At 43.9% G+C, this 21,678-nt stretch overlaps 1 long non-coding RNA gene across 1 annotated transcript; it reads right to left on the bottom strand.

The window, feature by feature from the left end:
* Window positions 1-14,094: 14,094 nt before the first annotated feature.
* On the bottom strand, window positions 14,095-19,392 carry LOC125945844 (uncharacterized). The gene is made up of 2 exons (XR_007467155.1): window positions 19,275-19,392; window positions 14,095-14,328 (listed from the first exon to the last, which is right to left on the bottom strand). It is a non-coding gene; the product is annotated as an uncharacterized LOC125945844 (long non-coding RNA).
* Between the last annotated feature and the right edge of the window lie 2,286 nt (window positions 19,393-21,678).

Consider the following 21,678-nt stretch of genomic DNA (forward strand, 5'->3'; position numbering starts at 1 on the left):
GGACAGCAGGGCCACTTTTTTTCCCCTTCCGTGAGAATGTAAGGTAGGCTCGCTTTTCTATGTAGTGAATAGCGGTTCACCTTATCGAGACGGCTATAAAACATAAATAATCGTATTCAGTGTGCGGTACATATATATCTGGTGTGTAAGTACACCCTTGCAATTTTTCAATATTATGGCGAGAGCGTCGACCGCGCGGCGTCTCAGTGCTCTTTCAGCGGTGAGGGGCAGCGGGATCGGCGCCAGAACGCACGGGCGTGCAAGGCTACTTCGAATTCCAATGCTGCAACGTTCGCTTCATCATCATCATCATCATCAGCCTATATTTATGTCCACTGCAGGACGAAGGCGTCCTCGCTGCCGATCTCCAATTACCCCTGTCTTGCGCTAGCGTACTCCAACTTGCGCCTGCGAATTTCCTAACTTCATCATCCCACCTGGTTCTCTGCCGTCCTCGACTGCGCTTCCCTTCTCTTGGTATCCATTCTGTAACCCTAATGGTCCAGCGGTTATCCATCCTACGCATTACATGGCCTGCCCAGCTCCATTTCTTCCGCTTAATGTCAACTAGAACATCGGCTATCCCCGTTTGTTCTGTGATCCACACCGCTATCTTCCTGTTTCTTAACGTTAGCCCTAAGCTTTTTCGTTTCATCGCTCTTTGTGCGGTCCATTAACTTGTTATCGAGCTTCTTTGTTAACCTCCAAGTTTCTGCCCAATATGTTAGCATCGGTAGAATGCAATGATTGTACACTTATCTTTTCAACGACAGTGGTAAGCTCCCAGTGAGGATTTGGCAATGCCTGCCGTACGCACTCCAGCGCAATTTTATTCTTCTGTAAATTTCTTTCTCATGATCAGGGTCTCCTTTGTGTAATTGACCTAGATAAACGTACTCCTTTACAGACTCTAGAGGGTGACTGGCGATCCCGAATTCTTGCTCCCTTGCCAGGCTATTGAACATTATATTTGTCTTCTGCATATTCATCTTCAACCCAATTCTTACACTTTCTCAATTAAGGTCCTCAATCATTTGTTGTAATTCGTCTCCATTGTTGCTGTATAGGACAATGTCATCTGCAAACCGAAGGTTGCTGAGATATTCGCCGTTGATCCTCACTCTTAAGTCTTCCCAATCTAAGAGCTTGAATATTTCTTCTAAGCATGCAGTGAATAGCATTGGAGAGATTGTGTCTTGCTGCCTAACTCTTTTTGGATAGGTAACATTCTACTTTTCTTGTGGAGAACCAAGGTAGCTGTGGAATCCTTGTAGATATTCGCTAAGATATTCACGTATGCCTCCTGTACTCCTTGATTATGCAATGCCTCTATGACTGCTAGGTATCTCTACTGAATCAAATGCCTTTTCATAATCTATGAAAGCCATATAAGAGGTTGATTGTACTCCGCAGATTTCTCGATTACCTGATTGATGGCATGGCTATGATCCATCGTAGGATATGAAGCCAGCCTGTTCTCTTGGTTGGCTGAAGTCAAGTGTTGCCCTGATTCTATTGGAAAGTTATCTTGGTGAATATTTTATACAATACGGAAAGCAAGCCAATGGGTCTATAATTCTTCAATTCTTTAACGTCTCCCTTCTTATGGATAAGTATAATGTTGGCGTTCTTCCAGCTCTCTGGTATACTTGAAGTTGTGAGGCATTGCGTATAAAGTGCAGCAAGCTTTTCAAGCATGATATCTCCTCCATCGTTGATTAAATCTACTGTTATTCCATCTTCTCCAGCAGCTTTTCCCCTAGTCATGTCTTTGAAGGCCCTTCTAACTTCATCGCTAGTTATAGAAGGAGCCTCCGTATCCTGTTCATCATTGTTTCGAATGAAAGTAGCTTGGCTGTTTCGGGCACTGAACAGGTCAGTATAGAATTACACAGGTCAGTATAGTACAGGATTGTAGTTCAGGATTATATGGAAGTACAGGTCAGTATAGTACAGGTCAGTATAGTGCAGGTCAGTATAGAATGAATCACGTTCGTTTCAGGAGTGTCCTAAAGCGCCGCTACAAAGCCGCTGACACGCTGTGCGGTCAATGCTCACGCGATATTATTTAAAAAGTCGCAGTTTCCCTGAAAAGGCGAAGCATCGATTGCGATAGCAAATTAGTGTAAAACTATCAAAGTCAGCATAGTAGTTTTATCGTTGGTATATATTTGCTAAGATAGGTACACTAACTAAATTAACAAGCAATGTTTCACACGCCCACAAGCAAACTAAACGCATCTCACTTGATGACCGCGGAAACTAGCTGTCGAAACGCTGGAGTGAGCCAGCGCAGCAACAGCAGCAAGCGAAGTGAGCTTCGTTCCGGCGCTCGCATCAACGCGATCGTACCCGCGAAAACATGGGGAGGGTGGACACTGCTCCCGCCGTAGATGGCTTTCAAGATACAGCCGCGCGGGCGGGCGATCGCGGCGCAGAACGCGCCCCCCTACCTCCTCCAGGAGCCTTCCATACCGGCGGGACTGCGCAGCCGCAATAAAACGCGGCCCCTCCACCTGTCCACCCTCTCCCCACAGATTTCCAGCTCGGCGGGTGCGCGCGGCCGCAGTGATGCGCCGCCCTTCCACCTCTCTACCCTCCCTCCGGAGCGTTGTGCGTGACTGGAAGATTGCGCGCTTCCTTTCCACTTCCCGCCCTTGTGTGCGCGAGCCGGGGATTGCCGGCTTACCGTAGCATGCTTTCACTCGCACATACAGCGTACGGCGCGCGGCGACGATTTTATCTCCTGTGAAGTTTATACGGAAACTCACGGTGATGGGGACAACGACGGTTGAAATTCGCCTAGACTGTCCATATAATTGCTATCGCAATAAAAATTGCAAGGGCGTACATTGAAGCTGCCTATCGAAAGCAGGTCCTGAGTCGAGTTAGACCTGGCTAACCCGCTGTGGCAAATGTCCTTTCACTATATCTCGGCGACTGCTGTTCGCTTTGTGAAATAAAAAAACTGCTAGTTTATCTTTGCTGAAGATGTTTGTATCCATTCTGCATGGACGAGGGGGTTAAGTTAGAGAACATTGCGCTTGCCTAATCTTGGTTAGACATTGGAAGTCGCATAGAGGTTCACAAGGCGCGGCAATCAATTGAAGGGCAGAAAACACCGCAAGCGCTGTTTTCTTCGGGTTGTCTGCTACGGCGTCTGGTGCATTTTACGTTACGCAGCGAAATGTTGTGTGTCGCGAAAAAAAAAAATACCGCCTGCTTGTCTGTTCTTTATCGAATACTCATCTGCGATTGTTTACTGAGAACTAAGCAGACGAGCAGATTTTGTTGAGAACGAGCGAATTTGCCTTCGTATCAAGTCGCGCTGCCGCACAATGCATACGAAGATGCTTACGTCGGTGCTTAGCGAGCCACGCGCTTTGATCCCCATGTGCAACACAAATTGTTCTTCATTAGGGAATGCTTACAGACCGTTGACCAGTGGCTTACAACTTTTTGAAGATCGTCTTCCTTAACAAGCACTCCGCAAAACTAGGAAGACAAGGAGCATACGAAAAGGTTGAACAAACTGATTCGTCAGTGCCTGATTGACAAGTGAATGAGAAATTCATGGATCAAGATACTTCAGCTCTAAGAACCTTACCAGTGTTTTCAGACAGCTGTTGGGAACGCAGCATTACAAAACATGTTACTTCAATGTAGTAGTAGCAGTTAAAAATAAGAATTCGAATTGTTAACCTTTTGTGCAATTTTTTTAGCATAAGGCCCACAAAAAATATAAGAGTTGACATACGTACATGAATGAAAAGCACTCAAACGTACTCAAATTTGTTGTGTGAAATTGCGTTGTGTGTAACCATGTACCTTAGTTACATCCAGCGAACTGAAAAAGTTTCTAGCAGGAACACATTTTGGTCAGTGATGCTACGGTTCAGGGAGACATTTCATCTGGCTTTCAGCTACAGCTGGCAGGATAGCATGACACAAGTATACGGAACAGAATGCTGTGCGGCAATGAATTCTCAAAAAATTAAGGCTGCTTCACATCTGGAAAAACACTCAGTGCACCACTCTGTCGACAATATATTTTTTGTGATGTACATGCCTCATTTAAAAGCAAATTGTAACTTACTTTGTGGCTGTCCCTTGTTACGTATCGCCGTGTGCTTGCAGAACATCATGCAGAAATGATGGCCAGTTCGTCGACATACCATCGATTAGTGAATTCCTTGCATATTGCATGTTACCGGAAGTGAAAGATAAATGAGAACATGTTGTTAGTAAGCATTAAATCCTTTTAGCCCCCGTTGTCGGCGACCTTCAAGTGACCTTGAGCCAAAAGCCAGAGCCGTTATCCGGGCAATCAAAGGAGAACCTCCAGACGTCGTTGCGAGAACAAAACGAGATCATCCGGGCCACCAGTCAGGTGTTAAGAAAATGTGGTCAGTGGCCTCCAACCTATTTTACAGGACTGCATTATACCCCTCAGACACGGGCAAAAGTAAAGTCCTTTGCAGGAAATCCCTTTTGTTACTCTGAAGGACCCTTTGCAGAAAGGAGTTGCGCCGATGACACATTTGGCAGCGCACTATCTTCTTTAGGTGGTTCCTCACATGCGCGCCGCAAAAAAAGAAACAAAAAACCGCTGCTTGGTAAAGCAACAAGAGAGAAAACATTTACAAGAAGCTACACATGTAGATTACATTTAGTCATTGTAGAACCTAAAAACATTTTTTTTTTCAGTTTTGATGGCTTATAATGCACATATTTGGTATTTAACACGGCGACGCTAGCGACGTGGTGTGGGCGTTTGAGAGTATAGCTAGAGTAAATCTCCACTGTTCGACAAATCGCATTACGGCTAAAATTTGAAAAATTTTCCAAGGTAAAACAAATGCTTACGGGGCACCTTAGTAATGTAACAGGTTTTCTTCTATTGATGAGTTGTACACGCTGTATGCGAGAGTACACCTTTACGCTTGAAAAGTAGATGCCCGCTCTTCTTTCCCGCAAAGGAACTTTGCCGGAGGGAGATACTCCTCTGTCATGCGTTACTGCGCTTGAACGCCTTTCCAGTAGATGTCCCCTTACTTAAAGGACTTTAGAGTGCCCGTTTGTCAGGGGTATTACATACGCTAGTTATTGCCCAAAGAAGTTACAAAACATTGCTTCCGTCTTCTTAGAAATGTTTTTTCACTATATCTGTCGAGCTGGAACTTCTAGTACGCTGAATCTTTATTTGTCATTTCAAATAGCGACGTTCAAGAGGAAGCCACGCATTATCTAAATAATAAATATTCACTGTTCACTGAACAGAGTGACAAAGAAGTGAGAAGCTTCAGCAACTCCTACTGACACGAACACTATTACAGCTACAATAGCAGCTTTCGCGGCGGACACTACCATCACCTAAAAATACAAATGCTTTTTTGTGACGTAGATAACATTGAAGTCGTCCGCAATGGTATTACATATTTTGGCCTGCCATATAGACGGCCAGGAGCGACAACTGTCAGATTACGCGTGCGACGCAATAACCTAAATACCTAACCGAGTTTAACGTGCTGCAACTACGAGATTACAGTTCATTTAATAATCACCTAAATGTTCGTTTTACCGTTTATTGAAATAAGTAGTTTTTGAGATTACAGTTTCACTGAAATGGACAAGAAAGCGAAGTTAGCAAGAAAGCGAAATTGCTTTAACGCTGATCTCTGAAAATTACGTGTCTGATTAGAATTTGTAAAATAACTTGAACTTTCAAGTTTTTCTAAACCAGAAAACTAACAAATTGTATTCATGTTAGGTGCAGCACCGCGCACTCAACAATTGTGCCGTCTGCAACGACCGTGGTCACGCTAGGAACATACGACAAACCTCGGGTAATATATATGGTCCTGGGGACACTGCTGGTCAATTTGATTTGATCATCGGTCGCGGGGCAGTGTAGAAGACTCACTGAATTTTTAGGATTGACTTTGAAAATCGCGTACGTCCGCTATGAGGTATTATTTCGTAGCATAGAGAAGCCATGTAGAAGTTATCAGGCTGCGGCATCTATCATATATGTCACTTATTTTCTGACTGATGTTTAACGCTAGTATACTACTGGATTTAACTGCTGGTAGCATTGCTTCTACCAATCAAGAAGGTCTTGCAATATGTGATGTGCTCTTCTCTTTTCTGCCAGCAGCCAATTCACCGCCCAATGCCGGAAAAGTTAGGACATTGCCTCCTCTATATGAATCCGCGTTGCTTCACAGTGATCACAGTATACAGGGTGTGGTCGACCTCAAGTCCGCCAGCTATCACGCTGTCTTGATTAGACGGCACATCCGAAACGCATACTCTTATCTTATATAATAATAAAAAGAAGAATATAATAATAATGATAATAATTGCTTTATGCCCACGAGCGAGCCGAGCTTGTGTGAAGCAAAACGATGAAGACGACCGATCATCTGCTAGATTAATGAAAGACGAAGTTGCGGCATCTTCCCGGGCCCAGCAGATGGCGTTACTCAATTTCCAATGGGTCGAATAGCTCAATCCGCCTGACTTCAGGTCCGCCCTGCAGACGGAGAGAACAGAGTTCTCTTATTCTTGCCGTTACCCAAGCTTGTCGAGGACGTTGTTTGATGCCCATGTGAACTGAATTTGCCTCCTTCAGCAAGTCTCTGCGTTTCGCTTTGCTAGCAGCAAAGTTTCTCAATTCACTTAGGTATCCTTCCTAGCAGCGATCCCAAAAGATTTCGGGGTCTTCTCGGTTTCGCAACAGCCTGTTCAGCTAAACATTGCAGTAGCATACACTGATATTTCTTAAGGTGGTAGAGATGTAGTTCATCGAGCTTGTACACGAGTTAATATGTCCTTGTCGCACAAAAGTCGTATATGCTTAATCTGGTTCATCAAGGGAATATGCTTATTTTCCGAAAGGCATGTCAGTTCGTCTCTCTACCGTGTCCTTGGCTCGACACGTATCAGCTACGCTTCAGCCTCTTGAACTTCTTCAATGGAAAGCTCCTGTGATGAAGTCTGCACCCATTTCAGCTTCTTGGTGTATCTTAACACCCAAGCTGCGACTCTTAACAGTTTAATACGAAAAATGAAACACTTCGTGGCAATTCTTCTCTCTAAGGTTGGCTTTGTGTTGACAGCATGAGTACATGGGTTGACACCTCCCGGTAATCTTATTTGCGTGCTTTGACAAAAGTCTTCTGGCCATCCTAACGGATCGCTCATCCATTTGGTCCATGCCACCACCGCTCTGCCTGCTGTAATTTGTCAGCTGAGACTCCTCTTGTCAGTACTTCTGCTGCATTTTCTTTGCCTGGGCAGAAACGCCAAAAGAAAAATCCGTTAGCTTGTCAACGTCTGCTACGCGGTTTCGGACGAAGGTCTTCCGTGTGGTCAGTTCTTTTTGCATCCAGCAGAGCATAATTTTCCAGTTGGATAAAATGTTACTTTCTTGAAGTCTAGGTCACAGTTCCTTGAAACATAACGTTACATGCGTGCGCTAGCAAACGAGCTGTAAGCTCAAGTCGAGCTACGGTCATTGTTTTCATTGCCGCAACTCTTGTCTGTGAACAGAATTGTACTGCAATCGTTGCCGGTAGAATAGCACATGGATGCGTAAGCAACTGCTGCGTATGCTGATTACCTTGCATCGGAAAAGATGTTTAGATTTCTTTCGAAGATCGGACTCTCCATTTTGGCGCCCAAAAATCTAGGTATGTTGAAGTGTTGAAATTGAGCATTTTCTTTACTTCATTTTAGACATGCTTTCGCTAGAAGTGACGGTAAAGGTTCATCCCATTCGAGATTCTCATTCTAAAGGTCTCGCAAAAATATAAGGAGACAAGAGACTTAAAGGGTCCTAAAATATTGCCACAGCTTACAGAACGAAACGCTTGGTCACTTCACGCTGTAAAATAAAGCGCAAGATGCTCACTAGATGGAACAAAAAAATGTCTCTGTCCGCATTCCTTGACAACCAAAGTACTTTGAGCGTTCTTGACGGTGCACAAAGTGCTTGTTCCTTTGACGTAATATAATCTTGAAATCTGGCAGTCACTTCAGGGTCGTTGCTTTTCCACTTCCATGTGCTCATAGGAGTAGCTCTGAATATCCTAGTTAGTTCTTCATGCATCCTAATGACATCTTCTGTTGTGTCAGATCCAAAAGAATGTCGTCCATGTACATGAATTTCTGAAGCAGTAGAGCTGTCCTTCTGTAGCTATCCTCGGCCCAGCAAAAATGATGTTGATCAACAAAAAAAGATTTGAAGTGTCCCTAAATGGCACTTTGGTCATCTTCCAGATCTCTTGTTCTCATAACGGTTGGTTTGTCTGAGGCGCCACTGTAGACCAGTGGAATCATAGTGAATCTCTGTCCTGCTCATGCAGGCCGATTTGAAGGAGGGCCTTTTCCACATCTGCTGTCATAATGACCTTGTATCTTCAGAAACACAAAAGTATTGTGGCTACTTCTGGATTTAAGCCCGGGATGGGTACCACATTTTCGTTCGATGGCTACGCTCCATGTTCATGCAAGGATGCGTCGAGAGCGATGCGAATCTTTGTTATAACGCGGTCTTCCTCGATCACCACTGGATGCAGCATGTAGTATCAGCACTGGATGCAGTGTATCACCACTGGATCCAGATATACGCTAAAGGTTTTGTCGTACCTTTCCAATATTCTGGCACCCTTGTTGATTTTGCGCATCAAATACCAAGCGTTTAGTGGCCACAGAGAAATTGTCTGCCAAATCCACCGTTTTATTCAAAGGAAGTCGAACTAGATAACGACCATCGTTAAAGTTATATTTTTCTCGCACTCTAGTAGCGCCAGCTTGCTATCTAGTATGCTTTCGTCATTAGTTCTGACACTTAGACTTTCGAGGTCCCAAAACCGCATGATAGCCTTTGAAACAGTTACCTCTTCTACGCTGGTTCGGAGCTCAATGGCACTGGAACAGTGAACGTTCTTGCCTGAGAAAGGAAGTGGCGCTTGCAGAGCTCATCCTTATTTACGGTGCACAACTTTGAGATCCTTCCATTTCTTCCACACGGTTTTCATGTCGGTGGTCGTAAGTTGCCAGTAATAGTCTGAAACTATAAGTATCGCTACAGAATTTCCGTTGTCGCAACCTAAAGAAAGGGCTCGTGTATCCAATCCAGTTTCTTCCATTTTCTTTATAAGTTCTTCAGCTGGAATGTGATTGGGCTCGCTGTAGATGCCCTTCACTTATAGAAAGCTTCGATTTCCATAGGTATTTCTGTCTTTTCTGGGAAGGCAGTCACGCGGACTCTTCTCATCGTTTTTTTAGTCTTCTGTCCTACGAAAACTCCTACAGTCACCGTTTCTTCTAGAAACTGACAGCCGAGTGTGCGAGATGCATCTATGGTAATAAAGCTGCGCTGACTTCCGCCGTCGAAGAGTATCCTGTAGTACTTTGAAAATGTAGGGCGGATCCGAAGTTAGACGCCCTGTTCAGCTGCCTACCCGTTGTAAATTAAATAACGCCGTCTGCTGGGCGCGGGAAGATGGTGGAACTTCGTATTTCAACCATCTAGCCGACAGTCGTCTATCATCATCGTTTTGCGCCTCACGAGCTCCGCACGCTCGAGGTCTTAGCGTCAGTCAAAGTCATGCTGTCACACGTAGGGTTCAAATATCATAAGCTTTAGAAGCCGACGACAGCGTCCAGAGTGGTACCAACGTCTCAAGCGGAAGCTGACTTAGAGCACCGGGTGACGAAAGCAGAGAAAGAGGTACAAAGTGTTCTGGAATATTTAGAACATCAACTTCAATGCCGAGAAGCTGTTCCAGCATATGCGTCTCCAAAAACTGAAGAAGCCGCCCGGAAAAAATAGAGACATCGTGAACTGTTCAGCATCGCAACGTGTAATCATCAGCCGCTGTACAAGATGTGTAGGAGAAGTCTGACCTACCCCTGTTTTGCAAATCACCTAAGTATAGTGTTGAAGTCTGCGACAACAAAGAAGTGAGTTTGACATACAAGAAACAAATTCTCGCCAAGGCCGGGCGATGGTTTTGGTGTATAAGACAAGGTCACTTGGTAAGGGACTGTAGAGAAAGACGAAGATGTGATAGACGTTCTCAACGTCATGTCCATTAGATGTGTAAATCTGAGTTCAACAGGGAAGAGATTGAGGCTACTGAGACAGCAGTTTACATTCTTTACATTCTTGAGAGTTTGCTCTCAAAGGCTCTTAATTTGCTTTGGTGGCCTGCCACTAGAGCTGTATATTCAAATGCCCCCCCCCCCCCCCCCCCCATTCGACTTGATGGGCGTTTCGAGCTTTCATCGTGGAAAGCGATGCAGCAAAAGGTCAGGCTTACGGGTTTCGAAATCACATCCCAACACAAAACATACTTTCTTTGCAGGTCGACGAAAGCTTTGGATGTAGCGTGCTGGTCACATACTAAGACACCAAGGCAGTCGGCCAGTGCAGTTGCACGAAAACAGACAGAGTAAATAGGTGTGGGCACGTCGTAACTATATACTTTTCTCTGAACAGGTTAAGAAATGACGGTACTATTCGCGTCACCAAATTTAAAATAACGCGACAAGCAAAACAAAACAACGTGTGAGGGGGTTTTGTTGTAACAAGTGAGCATTACGAGCGCGCCATTCTGCAATCTTTAAGACCTGCATTGCAGGGCAAGTGATAACGGCGGGCGTACTACGACACCAATTCTTATGGCGGGCGCTGAAGTTATTTATTGATAATTATCAAGTAAAAATGGAGATGTCTTTTCTTTCCTCGTCATGCTTGTATAAAATTTATTAGGAATTTTAATTTCCTTAAATGAATCTAGCTCTGTCTCGCTTAATTCAAAAATTTTTGTGTTTGTTGCTCGCTCCTTACAAAGTGGGGCTTCCATCGTTGCTCCCATAATAACCTTTGATGATGTCGGTAATAATTCGTCCTGAACCGCCTTTCGGCCTAAACTTCGCGACCTATGTGGATTGACCTTGAATGTATTTTCAATTTAAAAAGGCTTGGAAATGAGCGATATGACTGATCGATACGGGATTTGGATGGCTGCGGCTTGTGTGTCTCCCTTGGCTATCTCGCGACTACTCGTCCCCTGCGCCAGCCGCCTAAGGCGGCTGGGAACCCACGTTATTTCTCAAGTTTAGGCTCGTTGGATTGACGAGAATGCCATAATCTAAGGCTGCTTTGCGTTCTGCGCAGGCTCACTTTCGCCGCCTGTCTGCTTAGGGCACCTGATTGGCGTCCCAATTTGCACTTCTTTGTAGTTGCACCCATGTTTCAACGGCGGAATGTGTAACGTTCCTGAATCTGAATCAATCTTGCACTAGTTAATTGAGACCCACAATGAAAGCAACGCAAAGGCTCTGGACAATCCAGAAGACGAGACAATCGCTTGTGTCATTTTCTCTGTCGTCCATGTCTTCCGGGCTCTTTTCACTGTAAATGGACAATAAAGCAAAAGTCATGCAGTCGAAATTGACATCGTAGGCCATCACCTTTGAACGAGCCGTATTGTGCTTTCGTTTTGCCTTGCCTTCATGCGAACACTCACATCAAACACACATATGTTCGCCTAACACAAGTTTATCAAAAGCCGTTGCATTCGCACGTAGCACCATCCGTGGTTCTAAATGAGGCTGTAGTTCGCAATGAACTATCAAAAAGGTCCACATAACCTCTATGGCGCATTCTCTGAGATCGCCATATTTTGTAGCGAAAGATACACTGGCCGAATTCTCGCCGTTTCGCTGTGGCCGGTGGCAGTAAAGCGAGCTGAGCCGTTGCCTAGCAACTGCCGCAGCTGGCACCGCAGCTGGCTGGCAGCGTTTCTTTCTCTATGGTCTGACTACCTCGCGGCGACTTACCGGCGTCGGACCACGCTGCAAGCGGCGTCTGACACGCGTCTTTCGCCCGGCGAACTGTTTCACTGGACAGAGTACGGAATACCAAGCGCGCGAAGCTAGCGTCGGAGACTGAGGAAGAGCTAGCCGTTCGTCTAGGAAAACGCTTGAACTTGCCGGCTTATAATTTATACCTGGCTTATATCGATGAGTGTATACCTAAGTATAATAATTACAGCTAAATAAAAGGCTAACTAAGTAAAAGAAAGACTTAAACAGGCTAAACCAAGCTTTCGCTATGCGTAGTGCAGGGTTAGCGCAGGGTTACCTGAGCTAAGCCACAGCAATTTTTTCTTCTATTGTTGAGAGCACTTGGCTGTGGATGCTGAAAAACCGTTTCCTAGCGGTTTTTATCGCCACAATGCCAAATTCTCTAAATTTGCCCATACTTGTGTGTTACTCTTCTTTTATGCTAATGCACCTTCAGAATTATTGTAGAGGTCCACCTCAGCTAATTCTTCCATTCATGGAATTTAGCGTAATGGAGCAGACGATGACACGTTTGTTCCTGACATTTTCAATGCCATAAAAAATAAATGAAATCATGCAAGCTCCCATTGCTGATTATGATTATGTTACTGGAGAAGTTATACGCCATTACTTAAGGAGTAAATGTTTTGCGTAAAAAATATAGCCATCAACTCCAGCCCCATTCTACGAAGCCACTAATTTCGTTATGCCCGAAAACAATCCATGTAGTTAAAGCGACATTGCTCCCTCTCTGCGGATTGAACTATAGCCGTAAATGCTTTCCGGAGGTGGGCCTACTACGACACCAGCTAATACGTAAACTAGGAAATGGTGTCGGGAGGCGGAACTAACAAAAAATAATATAGTAGAGAGCACCAAGACGAAAAGAGCTGTGCGAAAAAAAAAAAACACGCATCTCCACGAAGTGAATCCTGACGAATGGGCGAAGCACTAGGGATCTTTCTTGCCGTAAATCACCCGTGACATTGCGCACTCTCGCATGTAAATGAGTAACAACGTGTATGTACAGTATACACAATGTTTTATTTGTCATAACAAAGTATGTCGTGTTGAGTTCTGGATTCCGTTTTCCCTTCATAATCACTGTTTTGTGATTTGTGAGCCTGAAGTTGGCAAAGACAAGGTCTATGGATGATCCCCTGGTGGTTGTTGGCTGTTTCCAGACATACGAAATTCTTCGCAGAGCCTATCGAGACGTCATATACTGCATGAGCCAGTCGCTGTCCGTGATGTCTACGTTGAAGTCTCCGACAAGTAGGACGGTGTTGTTTTTGTACTTTGTTAAGTATTCGCGCAGTGTAGTGTAATTGTTATATAAGGAAACATTGTCATCTACCTGATATAGCCGAATTTTTTCCGGCGATCGTGCGGACCGTAAGTATGCTACATACTATTTTTTTAAAATTATTACTTCAGAACTCCAATGAAAACGGGATGACTTGTGAGATTGTTTTATTCCTGATAGAACTGACTTTAAAGGAGAATCGGCGAGACGCTTAAGTAGTAAGGTAGAAAGATGGGCGAGCTGGAAAGTATGCATAATTATCAGCCAGCGTGAAAGCAACTGAGGACACAGAGGTAGAAGTACTAAGGCCCAGCGCTGTAGGACAGCGCTCGTCCTGTGTCCTTCTGTCCTCAGTTGTTTTCCCGATGACCAGTTAGTATGAAAAACGCTGAAGATTCCTTGGAGCGTGTGACTGCATGACAATGGTGCAGCTTCGCCAGGTTGAAATGACTGCTGAACAAAATCATTGGACGCTAAGGTTAATGCAATTTGTCCTTTATATTGCTGATCATGAGCAGCCATTTTGTCAAACACCTCCCAACAGCATTCTGCTAAAAACACGTCTTCAGGCAGAGCCCCTTGAAAGCTGCGGCACGCTAAGGATGCGCGGCTGATTCTTATTGTATTTGATTTCCTTAAAGATCGCCTATATTGCTTCTGGCTTACGAGCTAAGAACATTTTACGTGATACTCATATAATCCTACTTTGTAACAGTTTGTAATGCTGTCTGACTAGTGATCAGTACGCGTTTCAGGCATTTCTAGCATAATCATTCCATAAAACAATGTTTGTATTGTAGCTACTCACATTTCAGCACAAGAATTATCGGACACCACCATCTTTTAACCCACTCTGCATGGAAAAGCTACGGTATTATCTGCAGTATTTATTGCAGTTTTCTCTGAGCAAATAATGGAGCCCCGACGAAGGATAAAGATAGCTTTATTTCATGCGCTGTTCGTTTTTGAAGGAATTTCTTAAACAACAGTCAAGATGGCCGCCTGTAATAGTCATATGTTAGTACATCTAGGTCTTTCGAAGGTATGTGCGACCATAGTGCGAAGTTTATTGCCTTCAATCCTGACATCTCCGGCAGCACTTGGGGAAGGGTCTATTGTCCACTATAGGTGTGCAGCCAGTGAGGTTCTTTATAGGGCACCTGCAGATTGTAATATAAAAGAGGAAGGAGCTTTGCTCAGATCGTCACTAGCAGCCCTAGTTTTGTAAACTGCAAGCTAACGAATTCTCAAGCCATAGTAAAATATTCACATATACCATGCTATGATGAGGGGGGTTGCGTTTATTGCATGCCCTTCAACCCCCTAAAACTGCATTTTTTCCAAAACGCGTTAAAAAACCATTGCACGCATGATAATTTAAATAGACCACTTTATCGCCTGCCTTAATTCATCGGCTTTGTTTTTCCACTCTAAGTAGACATTCTGTTACTTTGATATTTTACAGGTTATTTACTCTGCAGTGAATGTGGCCTGTCAATGTCCACCTTCTGTCCGGTTAACCAGTCTGTAGAACTATAATTATTTTCTTTTTAAGTGACTAGCTATCAGTGTATCCTGGCTGACTCGTACTGCCAGTCTTTCCCCCTTATTATTTGCAGTGAAAGTTAGCTAACGGGGCTGCCATAGCGAAGAATAAACATTTTTATAATTTGAAGCACTGGTTAACCTCTCTGAATTTCATTTCTCTATCTTTCCATTTCTCTCAAATGCCATTTCAACATTGACAGCAATAATTTTCTTATATAGCGAATGTGAAGATAATTTCTTCATTGACAATGCGGAAGCATATAAACCCAAAACCAGCAGGTGACACGGGACACCTGCAGCAACAACAAATAGATGGCTTTTTGGTTTGTAGCTTGAGAGACTTCGTGCAATTCGGCATTGTTCAAAATGGTTGTATAGGTGTATGAATTCATTTGTGATCTCTGAGTGGAACAACATATAGTAGTGTACATTTATTGTTGTATGGACAAACTGAAAGCCAGGCAAATGTTTCTCTGCGGTGTTTGATTTCTGCTTCTTTTGCACATGTATGACACACGCTGCGAAATCTTTAATTTCCTTGTAATTGAAGGACAGCTTCGCATATTTGGTCCTTCAACAACACAGCAGACAAGTAGGTGTAGAGGATAAGTAATGTATGAACGCTGTGGACCCCATAGTCATCACCATCCTTGCAGCTGCGAGCTGGGTTCCTTTTACTCAAATATTTCCTTTTTTACAGTTATTTTCAGTCTTTCACACGGGAAATTGAACGTGCGCTAGTGGTCGCTACGTGCGCGTTAATACCCAATCCTAACACACGTAATGAGGCCGATGTATATCTTCGAATTAGGAGACCCGGTGGAAGCTTCTTGTCAATTCGAAGGAATCACAGAAAAGTTACGTGATACCTGAGCAGTGGACAAATGGGGGTTTTTATAGGTTACATTAAAAGTATCCACTTGACATGACATCTTATTGTCCCATCGTGCGGTTAACGTGCGTCGTGAAAGTCAAGGAAAGCAAATTCATGACCTGTACCGTGATGCAACAGACACCTTTAAGAGAAGTCGTTTTGATAGTCGCCGTGTCACTTGCCTTTCTTGTATTCGTGGAATTTCTCGTAGTGCACATGCAGTTAGAAATTTGCACAAGGGGAATAAAGTAAACTCACGCAACCTGTTTTAACCAAATGCAGCAAAGCATTAGCGTATTTTCTGCACGCTATACGGCACGGTATAGTCTTCTGGAACAGCAGGCTTCATCTTCGCCTCCTTGAGATTTTTGGCACTAATATCCTCTGTATCAGAGCAGAAATGCAAAGGTGATGAATGTCTGCCGTAGAAACAGTAGACAGGCATTTATAGAAGACTTTGCAGGTGTGTTGCTTGTACGTCAGAAAGCCCAGGTGACAGCAGGTGTCAGGGCCTCGTTGCTTCAAAAATTAGAGCCACAATTGCATATGTGTGGCGCCTTTCCTCATCGTCACTTTCTCCACTCAGAGCTTCCGCAAGACGGCTTGTCATTTATATGGCTCTAGGCTCTCGCTAAGTACATCCATTGCGAATTCAGTTACGCCGCATTTTCATTTCGCAGCAACTGTTTGCCTAGTCGCAGGCAAAGTCAGACTAAGGTCATGCTCAAGGACGCGGTGACATGTTGACGTTTTGTCTCCGCAAAATTTGGGGCCGATCCCGACCATGCTGCTGTCAAAAACGTGGAAAATTTACGCATAAAGGCAGCCTACCGGCCTCCACTCGATAGGCCACCAAAATGCTAGTCAAGATGCTAATGAAACGTATCTCGTGTCAGGGGACTGTCTATCTGCAACAATTTTCGCAACAGCGCTTCTTCTAGGAACATGATTCAGAAAAACATAGTCAAGTGGCCGCCAATAAAAATCGGTCAAGAACAATAAGAAACCGCGGCAGCGTTTCAGTTACATTTCGTCTGCGACCATTTTTGTTAGCAAGTTCGTCAAAGCTACCTCATCGAGCATGGTAGGAAGGCTCACTGCAATGCTCGTACGTAGAATGCCACAATTCCACCGACCATATGTAGTATGCCAGAAGGTCCCCACATTATTTACCACATCTCGACACTTGCGTTTCCACGCTCCGGTCAGCAACACAACGACAATATGCACATATAGTACTTCATGAATACATTGCCCATAATATAAATTAGTCATTTCTTTTAATTATGTGTGCCCTCTACACTTGTATTATAAGTGCTCTTGTCTCATGCACTTATGTTGCAAAATAACATATGTACACAATCTAGAAGAACTTGCGCCGCCGCTCTCTGCGACGCTGAATTGCCTAAGATGTTAGCGTGCATGCGTGGATGACGCAGCCAGTGCCACTTGGCCTGTGCCCCGTGTATTTGATGTCACGTGGTCTGCGCTACGTTCCATGGCGAGCATGCGAAGACGAGGCGGAAATGCTATTGGCTTGATGCGCACCATGTTCCCGTGCACACAGTGTTAGATATCGGGTGAGCTACGGTGTTTCGGAGCCGCTCGTAGTGGAAACGTTGAAGGAAGCGGCAGCACGGGCCATTCAGTTGAGGACATACCCACTCACTCGCCACGAGCGGTACTGCTGATCCCTCCAATGTTGTGACAACCACTGCTCACTGGTACCGTGTCAGCTCCCTTACAGGACATCCAGGCGCGTGTAACGTATTCAAGTGATTACCAGAGTAAAAAGTTCCTTCTTTTTTCTGCATGTCACCGTGTCCAATCGTTTCACCGTGCCAACTTGGGCCACTGTGCTCAAATTGCCCGAAAGATAACTTGGGTCATTGGGCACGTGCAGATAGGTTTGTTTCACAAGATACGTGCAAGTATAGACAACTTCGACCATTGTGAATGGGCAGCTGCTTGTGTGCGACTGAATACGTGCGAAATTAGACAGCGCCTGTCTGTTACCTTTGCCTTATTCTCCTCGTTTCTTGTGCGTGCACTGCACTTTCAAGATGAATAGCTTGTATCGTTCTACAATGTGCCGCTGCGCATTTGCCACTGAATACGTGTAAGAATAGACAACTTAGGTATCTGTGCATGTACCGCAGGGTGTGTGTCATTGGATACGTGCAAAAATATAGAACTTGGATCATTGGACATATACCCCTGGGTAAGTTCAACAGGATAGGTGTAAAAATAGACAAATTGGGTCATATTGCGTGTTCGTCAGGCTGTGTGCCACTGGCGACGTGCAAAAACAGACAACCTTGGTCGTTGGTCATGTGCAGCTTGGTGTGTGCCACTGGATTTTTGGAACATTAGACAACTAAGGTTATTGGGCATGTGCACCAGGGCGTGTGTCACTAGTTATGTTAAATAAAAGACAACTTGTGGCATTAAAATGTGCTACTGGTTGTTTGCATGCGACACATGCATACATAGTGGGCATGCGACACAATAGGTAAGTGAAAATTCTTGGCCAATCTGTCTCCTTCGGTAAATGCCACTGCGTAGGGGCCCGAATAAACAAGCAGAACAAGAGTTGAAAAATAAAGAAGTTGGGAACAGAAAATAGAACAAATAAGCCACACAGAGGTGCGTAAGATGGTACCAAGAACTGGCTAGTGTGGACAAAGGAATGAAGTGAAGAAATGGTGACAGCATGCACTGAGCTAGAAGCGTTGAGCTACAGAGATGTGAAGATGTCAGTAACAGAAATCGACCCCACATGCAGGGATGATGTCGGCAACAGGAATCATTCCTACAGAGACTAAAATTGAAGTGAAGAATTTGTAACAGCGGGAAGTCGCGACATTGTTTCAAGGTTAATTGAAATAATGTCGACATTCAACATAAGATGAATTCTTGAATGTTTTATTAGTTAGCAATCCTTTACGGCATTTGCCCATAATGATGCCTGCCCTATTTCATGTATTAGTGTGACACTTCATAGTGATGTCAGTGCTTCGCCCTTTCAGGTATCTTATTGCTCTGGATTGGTTTTTCTATAACTGTTTGTGTATTAGTAGTTGTCAGCATGCGTGATGGCCGTTACTCATTTTCCCTTAGAAAAACAGCACATAGCAATGATCGACTGGCTCGAACAAACAAACGAGATAGAATAATATTGTTGAATTCAATTAAAGTCGCAACGCATTAACGCATATTTTCCATGACGTTAACATAAAGTAAGGTCATTTAGGATGATAGCGCTGTCAAAATCAGTTAACTTGAATTTCAAGTAAGCATGGTTTTTGAAAAGCTGGATGGTTAGAACATCGCACTTCTGTGCACCGATTTTTTATTTAGCAATCAGAATCGAAAACAATAGCTACTAAATTGAAAAATGAAGTTATTGGGTTTAATGTGTGAAAACAACGTATATGAGGCAGGCCCTAGTGGTGCAGACGGGGATAATTTTTACCACCTAAGATTTTTTACCGGGCACTCAGCGCGAGCTACACAGGCGTTTTTGCACTTAGCTCCCCTCTAAATCTCTAAATGCAGCAGCCATGGCCGCGTTTTAATCCCGCACCCTAGGGCTTAGCAGCCCAACGCCAAAGCCAATATGCCACCCCTGCGGGTTATGTAGTAACTATGTAGAACTATGAGTGAGGCACACAAAAGACTTACGTAGTTATATAGATGGTTCGATTCGCATCGCACTCTACCATCTGGCAAGGCTGAGTACTGTAAACCTTGTGTTCCGGGCTGAGCCACGTTTTGTTGAAATAGCATCCATTTTCTGTTTGGTAGAAAGTAATGATATATCAGTGAAAACTCAAGTATCAGAATTAGCTGTAGGTAAGTTGTTTTCACGTTATGATGGGAAGATGTGTTATAGATACCTATAGATCCGCAATGCCAGAAATTCAACACATTCAATAATTTTATATTAGCACTGATGTACGGAATACGTTATGCTTTCATATAATAGTTATAAGTATGACATATACGTGTTATATGACCTTTCTTGGATGAAAATTTTTTAAATAAAACATGTAGTTAAGGACCCTTCACTTTACAAAAGCCCTTACAAGACGCAGCGTTCTGAAGGACACAGAACCGACGTTAAACCTAAAATAGTAATCTTTTCGTTAACTTGTATGTATTCAAGACAATAGTGCAATATATATGCACCGCTAATTTTATTGATGATTCATAGAAACGATTCATCAGAATTCCAAACTCCTGATGGGACACCGTTATGTACACCAGCGTTGTGCGAACATGCTAACTGGCCGAGAACATTGTGAACCTTACCTGGCGCGCTGGTGGGCACAGACAAAAAAACCGCAATCGCCTTGGCATTTGGCGCCATTTTGGCAATATTTTGGAGACATTTTAGCGATAATTCGATACATTTGACGACCTTGGGAATATTACGAAGAATTTAATGTATTCAACACAGGGGAGCCCATTTATGAGCATCTGAGAAAATCTTACATAAAAAACGCAGATGCTTAAGAGGGAGTTCCTAGCGGCCCGTTTGGGCACTGTTCGAAATATTCTTAACACAATGCAAGTACTCCAGTTAATCTGGTGCATTTTCTTCATGGAGGAAGGAAAAAGATTGAAGGGAGGCCTACCGCAACGCGATTCACGCCGACTGTGGTGGTCCAACACGAGGTGAAAACGTCACACCACGGAGGATACGTCAGAGCGCGCGGTAGGTTCTAGTACTCACTGTTTATTTTTTTCCGTACCCATTTGAAACCATTTGAAACTCTCGAAATAAACAGAAACAAGGGAAAACACAAAAAAAATCAAAACAAAGAAAAATCTTTTTCCTTCCTGCATGTGGGCAGCTGCCGGCCGAGCGTGCGCCGAAAAAAACTACCGCTAACCAAACCTCTCGAGAAATCTCGATTTCCGGTGATCTCGACGCAGGAGGTCACGTGTTGGACCACCACTGCTGGCTACACGAAGCGTTCGCTCGCCAAGGCTGGCTGCGTGACGTAATGATCCCTCCTAAATTTTCCCTTCCTCCATGATTTTCTTGGCTATATCACAGCTGTTTAAAATACCGCACTATATCCATGTTTAGTGCTTGTGCACTCTCATTTACATATGACACATGCTCATGTGTAATGAGCTGGCTCTACCAACGCCACTGGCGTCTGGTTGACGTTTTGGGATAGCTCATATGGTTGCGCTACAGGGAGTTGTTAGCGATGCCGGGTACCTACAGTCCGGCTGCACTTTCCTACTGACGGCATTTCCGCTACAGTGCCTGTAGCGGAACTCCAGCTAACACGTTAGCTGTAAAGTAATACATACAATTAAAAGTGACTAAAAGAACTGGGTCTGTCATTTTTGAAGCTTGTCATATTACACAGGAGAAGCACACAATTATCAATGAGAGCTCTTCCGTACTTTATTGTGCAGCTCTGTTTAAAATTCTATGTTCTTTACATCTTTAGGAAACGGATAAGCAGAGTATTCATGCTATTGCAAAGTGCTCCGTAAATTTAGTCTTTAGTATTCATTTCAATTCCGGATACATGAAGTAGTCTTAAGGTACAAATCACAAGCCTATTTCGGTCAACAGCCGGCTAAAGGCCTCACGCAGTGATGTCTAATTGCCGCTGTGTTGCACCTGCTGATGCCATATCATGCCTGCAAATTTTTAATCAAGCCACCTGTGTCCTCACCTGCACTTCCCTTCTATCAGGACTCGTATGTAACTCTAGTGGAATGTGCGGTTATCGGCACTATTCATTTCATGGCCTCACGAAATCTATTTGTTCCTCCTCTTGTTTACCGTCTACCCCTGTTCTTCGATAGTCAATACCGCAATCTACCTTGCTCGTAACATTAGGGCTATATTGCACTTTCTCGATCATTCGTTGCGTGCTTCTCAGATTACCCTCAAGCTTCTTTTATTTCATTTCAACTCGCGCAAATGAAATCTGACGTCTCACTACTAACAATCACATATGTAGTTCAATTTATTTAGGGCAATATTACACATTCAAAAATACGCAACCTATGTTCATATTGTCCAGGATGGTGAACAAGATTTCATATGATACGT

The sequence above is a fragment of the Dermacentor silvarum genome, chromosome 5 (genome assembly GCF_013339745.2).
Source record: "Dermacentor silvarum isolate Dsil-2018 chromosome 5, BIME_Dsil_1.4, whole genome shotgun sequence".
Classification (NCBI taxonomy): Eukaryota; Metazoa; Arthropoda; class Arachnida; order Ixodida; family Ixodidae; genus Dermacentor; species Dermacentor silvarum.